Raw genomic sequence first — 10,448 nt, forward strand, 5'->3', positions numbered from 1 at the left:
GTTTAAGCTAAAAGTCCTAAGTGCGGAAAAGTAAATAAGTGGAAGGATATCTGGAGTATGCAGATCAGGGAAATGTTGACCAAGATATCAGTGTTGGGTTAGGGAAAGGTAATTATACTTATGTTAAGACTATGCTTAGAATGATGTAAATCTGGTTGGATGAGCCAATTACACAGACCTACTTGTCTCTGAACTCTCGGAGTTCTCTTTGAGCAGCGAGAAGTATGTCACTTGGTCGTATAATTGAAAGGTAGCAATACCTCAGAGGTTATCCTCAGTAAAGTACTAGGTTTATTAGTGAGTTAAGCTCTAATCCTAACCCTCATTATCAGTTTAATTAACTGAATAACAACATGACGTGTTGATTGAACACTAATCACAAACGAAAGGAATCCGTCAGTTTAAGTTGGCAAAACCTTAAATGAAAACTAACAACCATTCCATCATACTAATGAGATCATATCAATTTAAACATTATACAGCATCACAGTTGATATACTGATAGTAAAGCAGATAGAAACCTAATGAGTACCTAAACAGTTAATATGACTAAGACCTAGGGCAACAATCAAACAAGAACATGCAACAGGCTTGGGTCACACAGTGAAGGCACTAACTAGATCTTAACAGCTCCTAAGAAGTCTCTTTGGAATAGTCAATAGGCATACTAGGTCATTCATGTCTCAAATCCTAAGTTCCTAAAAGCGCATTAAATGCCTCTCAGGAACTCCGGCCATACCGAGTTCATAGAATCTTCAGATACAGTATAACCAGGGGTCTTAATCCTATGAAGTAGCTAATTTCATATAGGTGGACAAGTCCTGATCACAACCTAGGTTGGTCAATCCTTAAGATGCTAGCATACAAATCTATCAGACTTCCTAGTTCAGTATTATAACAGTAATCGTACTAATTTAACATAATTACGCTAACCCAAACTTCTATCATGGCAACATACAGATTAATTAAGCTATCATGGTAATATCAAAACGCATTATTAAATATAAAAAGTAAGAACACATGTTTAATACAAAAGACAAACATTTCGGATAAAAACCTGAAAATGTCGAAGAAATCTGCCCGAGATCGCAGGGACTCGCCGGGATATCCTCCGGAAAATAAAACCTAAGCTAACTACTACTAAACACTAACTAAAAGCTTGAAAATATGAAATGAATTACAAATTGAGTGTTTGTTGAAATGGATGGAGAAAGCCCTTTAAATAGACTTGGAATTTGCCTACAAACGGTTGGCAGGCCGTTTGGCAAGCCGTTTGCAGGGCTCGTTTGCTAAGGCAAGCAGTTTAACAAGGCCGTTTGATCTGGGCGTTTGGCAAGCTGTTTGCCATAATGGCAGGCCGTTTGGCAGCCTTTTTGGCAAGCCGTTTGGATTGCTGATTTGCTGAATCGTAACTTGATTTCTTGTCTTTCACCGTTTTTACTCTGGAATCTTCGTTTTAGCACCATTTTACTTGATTATTTTTGCATTGCCTTCGTAATTACTTAATCTATAAAATCAACCGAAAAAGCAATAATTTTGCCGACAAAGTTTAAATCTTTATTGTTCTAGGGATTAATATAAGAAAAAGCTAATTGATATGCTAATAAAGGACGATTTTATTTGTGCGGTGTCGTTAGGTCACAGGATGTCCGGTTCGGTAGCCACAGTGTCTTCGGTTATTTATATTGTGCGGGGCCTAAATTTAGTTTTACTTTCTAAGGTGTAGAAGGTGTAAGTTAACGTAGTGTCGTGTTTTTTCTATGGATTAACAAATTGAAGATCAAGTGGATAATTATCTTTTAGTTAAATTACCTGGATAAAAGATAGTAGTTGGTTGAAGCTAAAAGTCCTAAGTGAGGAAAAGTAAATAAGTGGAAGGATATCCGGAGTACGCAGATCAGGGAAATGTTGACCAAGATATCAGTGTTGGGTTAGGGAAAGGTAATTATGCTTATGTTAAGACTATGCTTGGAATGATGTAGATCTGGTTGGATGAGCCAATTACACAGACCTACTTGTCTCTGAACTCTCGGAGTTCTCTTTGAGCAGCGAGAAGTATGTCACTTGGTCGTGTAATTGAAAGGTAGCAATACCTTGGAGGTTATCCTTAGTAAAGTACTAGGCTTATTAGTGAGTTAAGTTCTAATCTAAACCCTCGTTATCAGTTTAGTTAACTGAATAACAACGTGCCGTGTTGATTGAACACAGATCACAAACGGAAGGAATCCATCGGTTTAAGTTGGCAAAACCTTAAATGAAAACTAACAACCATTCTATCATACTAATGAGATCAAATCAATTCAAACATTATACAGCATCACAGTTGATATAATGATAGTAAAGAAGATAGAAACCTAATGAGTACCTAAACAGTTAATATGACTAAGACCTAGGACAACAATCAAACAAGAACATGGAATAGGCTTGGGTCACACAGTGAAGGCACTAAATAGATCTTAACAGCTCCTAAGAAGTCTCTTTGGAATAGTCAATAGGCATACTAGGTCATTCATGTCTCAATTCCTTAGTTCCGTGTCCTAAAAGCGCATTAAATGCCTCTCGGGAACTCCGGCCATACCAAGTTCATAGAATCTTCAGATACAGTATAACCAGGGGTATTAATCCTATGAAGTAGCTAATTTTATATAGGTGGACAAGTCCTGATCACAACCTAGGTTAGTCAATCCTTAAAATGCTAGCATATAAATCTATCAGACTTCCTAGTTCAGTATTATAACAGTAATCGTACTAATTTAACATAATTACGCTAACCCAAACTTCTATCATGGCAACATACAGATTAATTAAGCTATCATGGTAATATCAGAACGCATTATTATACATAAAAAGTAAGAACACATATTTAATACAAAAGACAAGCGTTTCAGATAAAAACCTGAAAAGGCCGAAGAAATCTGCCCGAGATCGCAGGGACTCGCCGGGATATCCTCCGGAAAATAAAAGCTAAGCTAACTACTACTAAAAACTAACTAAAAGCTTGAAAATATGAAATGAATTACAAATTGAGTGTGTGTTGAAATGGATGGAGAACGCCCTTTAAATAGACTTGGAATTTGCCTGCAAACGGCTGGCAGGCTGTTTGGCAAGCCGTTTAGCAAGCCGTTTGCAGGGCCCGTTTGCTAAAGCAAGCCGTTTAATGAGGCCGTTTGATCTGGACGTTTGGCAGGCCGTTTGCCATACTGGCAGGACATTCGGCAGCCCGTTTAGCAAGCCGTTTGGCTTGCTGATTTGCTGGATCGTAACTTGATTTCTTGTCTTTCACCGTTTTCGCTCTAGAATCTTCGTTTTAGCTCCGTTTTACTTGATTCTTTTTGCATTGCCTTCGTAATTACTTAATCTACAAAATCAACCGAAAAAGCGATAATTTTGCCGACAAAGTTTAAATCTTTATTGTTCTTGGGCTTAATATTGGGGATAAAAATGTGACTTTTTGACCGATATCAAATACCCCACACTTGTCTTTGCTTGTCCTCAAGAAAAAAGCGGGAATATAAGGATCTTTCTAATAGATTCTCCCTTGCCTAACCCGTAGATCTTTTTATTATGTCTTCATTAGAAGTCGGCACATCTTTCGAAAGTATTAGAAAAAGTTTCGAGCTTCGATGATTTGGTCGCTAGATTTTAATCGCGTCCGTAGTGAAAAAGGCGTACTTTCTAACTCTCAGATGTAGAGTATACATGATCAGGCTCCTCACTAGCGGGTCACTCGTATCACTCAAGTGTTTAGGGCGTCTTATTCTAATTGTATTGTCGTTCAGAAGCAAGTCGTGTAACAGTTCTCATCATAGGCTTGGTAATGCATCGATATCTCCACCGGTTAAGTAAGGATGGCACTGATCTTCTTCCTAGGCATTCTTTCTAGAGGAAGACAGGTTGTAAGGGTTTGGTCGGGAAATTTATGGATCGGTGAAAGGTATCCAGATCTTTTGATTTTTGAGATAATTGATAGACTTTGATTCTCCAGAGTATCCATTTTTGGATAGAGAATGGCCTGGAATTCGTAAAAGTTTTCTTCGGAAGAGGCGGATTTTGCTAAGACTTTGTCTAGAATTTTCTTTGGCTCTTCCGGCATCCTTCTTTAGGGAAACTTCTCGGGTTTTTCTTTTGCCTTATTTATAGAGAATTTGCTCTTTCATCAAAGGTTTTTTTCCCCCGGCATACCCTTTCTTCATAACTTTTGTCTTTCGTTCCTGGTGCCCAGAGAGGAAGTGATAATCCACTAAAAATAGGTCTTTAACCTATCAAACACAATCAGGGGTTCGGAATGAAATGCCCCGTTCATATCGATTATAAACGATTCATAATAGTTGATTACATCGTGAGGTACTTGACGTCTATATGATATATTTTACAAACATTGCATTTGTTTTTAAAAGACAAACTTTCATTACATCGAAAGTTGACGGCATGCATACCATTTCATAATATATCCAACTATAATTGACTTATTAATAATCTTGATGAACTCGATGACTCGAATGCAATGTCTTTTGAAATATGTCATGAATGACTCCAAGTAATATCTCAAATATGAGCAAATGCACAGCGGAAGATTTCTTTCATACCTGAGAATAAACATGCTTTAAAGTGTCAACCAAAAGGTTGGTGAGTTCATTAGTTTATCATAATCGATCATTTTCATCATTTTAATAGACCACAAGATTTTCATTTCTATTTCTCATAAATATACGTCCCATACATAGAGACAAAAATCATTCATATGGATTAAACACCTGGTAATCGACATTAACAAGATGAATATAGAATATCCCCATCATTCCGGGACTCCCTTCGGACATGATAAAATCGAAGTACTAAAGCAGTTTAAATTCTCTGACTGGGGCTTGTTAGTGCCCATAGATCTATCTTTAGGATTCGCATCATTTAGGGTGTATGTTCCCTAATTCTTAGATTAACAGACTAAAAGGGGCATATTCAATTTCGATCATTCAACCATATAATGTAGTTTCAATTACTTGTGTCTATTTCGTAAAACATTTATAAAAGCAGCGCATGTATTCTAAGTCCCAAAATATATATTACAAAAGTATTTAAAAGGGAGCAAATGAAACTCACAATAATGTATTTTGTAGTAAAAATACATATGATGACATTGAACAAGTGCAAGGTCGGCCTTGGATTCACGAACCTATATCATTTGTTTATTTATCAATACACATAATTGTAATCGAACAATATATATATAAATTTATTAGTTATATCATTTTTATATTAAAATATATATATATATATGTTTCATATATTCCTTTTGTATATGAAAATATAAATTTTGCTATGTTATATATATATATATATATATATATATATATATATATATATATATATATATATATATATATATATATATATATATATATATATATATATATATATATATCATTCGTTTGTTATAATAGTAATTATAATAAAACTAAAATAATAATATTAGAAATGATAAAAATAATAATAATGATAATACTAATGTTAATAATAATGATAATAATATTAATTGTATTAATGATAATAATAATTATATTTTTAATATTAGTAATGATAATATTTAACATAATGTCAACAATAATTAATATTAATACTAATAATAATAATCATACTTAATCCTTAACATTATATTAATATCATAATATGCATCATTTAATTATAGTAAAAAGTAAGTCTAAAACTTAAGTTTATAATTTATACCCTCGGCTTGAATCGAACGAGTGAGACGAGAAATGTTCAGAAGTGAAGCTCATCACCGATTCATATCATATCATTTTCTTAATCACCATCATCATTCTATATCACTTATCTCGTGATCATGATCACTTCGGGATTTTTCATCACCGAAGCACCATCATCATCTCGTGCTAACATCATCATCTCTTACTTCATGTATCATTATCATCTAAACTTTGTAACTAAGTGTGTGTGATGGGGTTTCGACCCAAGAAGAAACAAATTGGAACTTGGCCCAAGTTTGTTAGTCCACATGATTTCATTAGTCCAAACGAGATTCAATCGGCCCAACAACAAAATGCATCAATCGACCCAAGTAGTAAACAGAAAAGCAATGGCCCAAACATTTTTTTCCTTTCTCTTTTTCATTAACCCACAAACAGTAGAAGTAGGGATATTATTGTGGATTTGTAACGGTGAAAGAAAAAAAAATATAATTGGAATAAGCAGCAGTCAATGAAGAATAACCAAGTGGGTTTTGAGGGTGGGTTCTGCAGTTTCATCGAAGACTGAAACAACCAACCGAAAAATAGGCGTGCTCAGTAATTGTGTATCATCTTGATTAACTCATCATCTTCATCAGACATAGAAACAAAAATACGACAGTAACAATAGTAGCTTGTTTGCTATAATAGTGGGTCTTGGGGCACGATAGAAAAAGAAGCAGAAAAGGGTTCGAGTAGAAACAGAAAATATATAAAGAGAAGATCGAGTAAGTGACTTACGGTGTTTGTTTGGACAGGATATATAGCAACAGGTGGTGGCAATGGTTGTTCATGGAGGATATTTAACTACAAACAGCAGCAAACTCGACCAAACATAATTTTGGGTTTCGTCTTGGTCTAGCTTGAACAAAATAATAGCGACGAAACAGTAATTGTTCTTCATGATGATCAGATTATATCAAAATCTACAACAGCTCGAATTGGGCCACGAAATTGATCCTAATGTATTCGATAGGTGACGATTAATGTAATCAGTGAAGAATCCTTGGCCATAACATCAATTAATGCGAAGTTCAAGTATGAACAGAGTCGACCTTTAACATATGAATATGAACAATGATTTTGAGATTCGAATGTTTTGAGACCTCGATATCTTCACAAAACATCTTCCACATCATCATCATAACACTCGAGAATCATCAATTGAATCTGAATCATAACAGCTTACTCGAATTCGTTCCTAGAAGAACTGTTTGACTTTTTAAATTTAAAACATTGACTTTGAAATTCAAACCCAATCGAAGGAATTTATAGATAGTTCATGTATATGATTCCTAACACATCTGCATTCTTAGATTTTGAAGATTGATTTGAATTTGAGCTTTTGATTAAAATATCAAGAACAGATGTAACGAGACATTTTCTTAAAATTTCAGTTTAATAAATTGCAAATGGCAGTATTTGAATTATATAATGTAATTGAATGATTGATTATAGCAGACAGGAAATTAGCAATTGTTGTATTGTAGTGTTGATGGAGATCGATGGCGTTCTTTGAGCAGACAAGATCGATAAAGGAGAAGAAAAAAAATATATCTGAAAGAGATATATAACAAATTCCGCGTAATTATTTACCTTTATATTTTATATTTAATTAACATTAATATATTAAATACAATAATAATAATAATACTTTTAATTATATTAATAATAATAATAATAATAATAATAATAATAATATTATTATTATTATTATTATTATTAACATTAATGATTGTAATAATAAGTTGTTTTTTTTATCAATAACAATAATTATAAAAATTTTAGTAATTTTTGTAATAACTATAATACAAACAATATTAATAATATAATATTAATAATTATATTAATGAAAATAATGTTTAATAATAACATTAATGATATTAATAACATTAGTAATAATAATAATATAACAAATTAAATGTATCAAATTTCATCTTAATAATACAGATATTAATACGTTTCTTATATAAGATATAAGATGAATATTAAGGTTAAACATTGTAGGAAAAAAATTAAAGTATTTAACAAATATAACTAATAAGCGATCATTATTATTTACATTGTATATAAGTAACAAATTAATTAGAAGAGTACATAAAATAATCTAATTATAATTGTAGATATATCATTTAGAGTTTGTATAAGATGTTATAAGTAATAACATAACCAGATATTAATATCGAGTGCAAAGTATAGATAAATTATAACCATAAAATTTTTAGATTTTAAAAGGGTGGAATAGGTTAGAAACATAAATGGCTTACAAATAAAGAACTCACAAAATTTAGTATTTCTTTCTTTAATAATGTATCCAATGTTTTTAAATATATATTTATAATAATATATAATTACATTTTAGTAACCAGTTTTATTATATCGTATTTTACATATTTAATTATAACAACTAAATCGTATAATATTGTTTCAATTTATTATATACATATACATTTATATATACACATCTAATTACAATTAGTTATTCGTGAATCGTCGGAAGTGGTCGAAGGGTAATTGCATATATGAAATTAGTTCAAAATTTTTTAGACTCAACATTACTGACTTTGCTTATCGTGTCGGAATTATATAAAGATTAAGTTTAAATTTGAACGGAAATTTCCGGGTCGTCACAAGAAATCTTTCAACAAGTGCTTTTGAAGCGAATTTGATCGATCTATCTCTTTACTAATCTCTGGATATTTTGATGATTGGAAAGGGAAGTGAAGGTGAATGGTGTATTTGGGAGTGAATTTGGGGTGAAAATTTCTGATTCATCAACTCTTTATGTTAGTTGGTCGGTTTAAATTGCGTGGAGTAGAAACGGAAATGGATGGCTTTTTGTCTTCTCTATTCAAAATGATTTCAGAGGGAGTATCGCACTTGCACCACGTATGGCGCTTATATAACGGCCCTCATTTTTCCATTCTATATTTTTCCATATTAAATGCCCAACAATATAATTAAACTTAATAGTTAAACTTTAATTGATATATGCATGTAAAAAAATATATTTTTATATATATATACATATATATACGAGTTATATATACATATACATATTAAAACCCTAAACCCTAATTACACCTAAACTATACTACATTAATTAAAACCCTAAACCTAACCCTAATTACTTAAACCCTAATTTACTAAACTCTAGTTTATTAAAACCCTAATTTATTAAACCCAAGGACATTAATTAAACCCTAGTCATTTATTACAAACCCTAATTATTAAAATACCACTTTAATTAACTAACCCTAATTAATGAAACCCTAATACTACTTATACTATTAATTAACATGTATACACTATTACTATTACTAACACCTATAACCAACTACTTATCTTATAAAAACATTTTGGGATATGTATTAGAGATGTATAGATCTTCGAACTTTCTTGAAGAATGGTTTCTACGAAACTCTAGGCGGAAGGGTTTGGATTTTCCGATTTAAAGGATCCTACAGCTCAAGCCCCTAGACCTGAAATGGCCATTCGAAGGAAAATGGGTGATTGGAAGCTTATCTAATACGGGAAGTATCCTAAAATGGAAACACTCTTAAAGTAGAAACTTTCTAGTTATAGAAACTTACTAAAATAAGAAACCTACTAAAAGTGGAAGCTTTCTAAAAATAGAAACTTACTAGGAAAGGAAACTTAGTAAAAACGAACTATACTTAAAACACTATCATACCTAAACACTTACTTAAACATGGGCAAAAACACTTACTACTCTTAAATGTCAATAGGTTGACTTTCTGTTCGTTCATCCAACTTTCTATTCCGTGGAATAACTAGCTCATCTCTCTACTTACTAAGGTGAATTCATAGCCCCACTCTTTATTGCTAGCAAACTTACTTACTTTTATTGGGGTGAGACACATGCTGTTATTTTACATTTTACAATTTAGACACAAGTACCAACTATTAAAACTATGCTATATCCGGCTATGTCCGACTAAGTCCCTACAGTGATATTTTTAATTGCTCGTGAATGCATGCTTAATTATTGGGGGTAGGCCTATTGGGAGTAACATCCTCGATACATTTGACCAAGTCATTGTATTACTTAATAATGAAATTAAACCGATAAGTATAAACTACAACTTGTCTTTGGGGCAAACTTGAACGTTTAGTCTAAATATCACGCACTGGCATAACTTTTTGATCTGCAAGATCAACTTTACAAACTAAATCTTGTGGTCTAAAACAACGGTCAAACTTATTTGTTAAACCTAGGATTTCACTCAACCTTTTGGTTGACACTTTAGCATGTTTTGTCTCAGGTGCTGTTTGATTCAAGCTTTCATTCTTACTGCTTATGTGATGCTACTTGGACATAGGAACAAGAGATATCGCATTATTTACCTTTGCATTGAAACATTTACGTTATTATTATTTCCGACATTGTAACGACATTTCATTTTCCGCTGCGTACTCTCAATAAAGTATGATTTTATCATTTAGTATTGTTCTCTTATATTATAATATGTTGGTTTATTTGATATTAAGTCACATTCTGCCCAGGCCCTAACTGGGGGTGTGATAGATTGGTATCAGAGCAAACCAGGCTGTTATAGAGAACCAGGATTGCATCTTTATGTGTGCCTTAGTTGCTAGCTAGGGTGCCTTAGCAATCTAGGAAACTATAACCTTTCCTTCCTTAGACTTTAAAGCACTTAGGATTGCCCTATAATCTTAACACTT

The sequence above is a fragment of the Rutidosis leptorrhynchoides genome, chromosome 3, assembly GCF_046630445.1.
Source record: "Rutidosis leptorrhynchoides isolate AG116_Rl617_1_P2 chromosome 3, CSIRO_AGI_Rlap_v1, whole genome shotgun sequence".
Classification (NCBI taxonomy): Eukaryota; Viridiplantae; Streptophyta; class Magnoliopsida; order Asterales; family Asteraceae; genus Rutidosis; species Rutidosis leptorrhynchoides.